We start from the raw sequence: 1,739 nt of genomic DNA on the forward strand, positions 1-1,739 counted from the left end.
TCGGAGGATCCTTAAGCTACCTCGGAGAAGGACCAAGGCAGTACCTCGCCAGCCCATCATTGTCTTGAGGAAAGCGGCGGAAAGTGGTTGGTGGAAGCGAGCTAAGCGCGGGATCGTCCTAGCGATCTTCCGCTTATGCTCTTGGGAGGAAGTTACGCTTTTCAAGATAGCGGTCATTCGCGACTACTTCCCCGACACGGGGTGAACGGGAGCTACAAGAAACAGTTCCGCAAGTTGAGACAGGGCGATCGATCGGTGGCGAGAGTATGAGCAAGAATTCTCGCTCACATTATTGACTGCGTTTCCCGATGGTTGTTCGTTGCGATGGATCGGGACGGGCCGGATTGGTCTCTTCGAGGGACTCCAACCCCCCGGATTATTTAGAAAGGTTGCACTATTCTGAAGTTGTCGACCTTTTCGGAGCGTCCTTCGATAGCAGCCTGTGGGCGGAGCACGGTCTGTAGCGCCACGATGTACGTAAAAGAAAGGGAGGCGATATGCCCGGTCGAAGGACAAGGGCAAGAAGAAGAACGGGCGGGCGTCCGGGCCGCCAAATGTAAGAAACCCCCTCGCGTATATCTCGAGCAACAGTCGAGGAAACGTTGGATGACCACTCGATGTTGTTATATGTGGCCGGGGGAGAGCACAAGGCGTGTCGACTGCCCGCAGCGAGACGGGCAAAATGTTTCAATGGTGGGCCAAACCGTGGACATGTTATCCTTGGCAGTGCCCGTTCGCGTGGACTGTCTGCGCCGACGGGCGGCATAGCACCGTTCTACCTCGAGACAGCTTTGCGGGTTACCACCGGCATGTCGGCTGAGCGGCGCCGCGTTCGAGCACGGCTCAAGCCAGAGGGATCGGAGGCGCCTAGTGGCCAGTACTTTCGCGCTCAGCGTGGGGAGGAGCAACAACCCTGCAGACCACGACGTCGCTGGCCAGCTATAATTGTGATTAAAGGGCACCTAGAGGCTTAGAGCGAGTGGTTTGAAACAGGGCGCGATGCTCATTCATTCATGTAGCACTTCATTATGCTAGACTCATGGCGCGAGTAGAGATGGTGTACAAGGAGGAAATTACTGGTGCGGTGAACGCGCCCAGAACATATGATGTTCAGTGTCATAGATTGAGTGTTGGTCGTGATCAGCTGCAAATTTAGGCTGATTGGATTATGCCGATTGATGCTGCTAGTGCTCAGATCAGATGTGGATTTGATGTTATCTTGCGGGACCAACTGGCTCTCAAGGGATTACGTATGCACAGTGATAGATTGTTGAAAGTAAGGTGCATCACTTTCGTGAGCGCCAATCAAGTAAGAGTTAGTCTACCAAGCGTGCCAAAGTAGCGCGCTCGCGGCCGACTATATCGGTCTGTCAGGGGCGGAAGGAAAATGATCAAGGAGGTGTGTAAGGACTATTAGCAATCCATGGTGATGCCTCGAAAGAGCTACCAGAGTTGGGAGATATCTTCGAGTTATGTGTGCGAGTTCCGATTGTATTCCGGCGATGAGTTACCGGGACTGCCCACGGACGCGGAAAGTGAGTTTTTGTCAGTTGACGTGATTCCCGGGCAGCAACCCAGTTTGAAGAGCTCCGTATTAGAATGGCACGGTGAGGTTAAGGAGCTAAAAGGTCAACTACAAGACTTGCTCGCATAAGGGGCTTCGTGAGCGCGAGTGTGTCACCCTGGGGAGCTCACGCGTGCTATTGTGAAGAAAAAGGATGGGCACACTTCGACTCGCG

Source organism: Ananas comosus, linkage group 1 (assembly GCF_001540865.1).
Source record: "Ananas comosus cultivar F153 linkage group 1, ASM154086v1, whole genome shotgun sequence".
Classification (NCBI taxonomy): Eukaryota; Viridiplantae; Streptophyta; class Magnoliopsida; order Poales; family Bromeliaceae; genus Ananas; species Ananas comosus.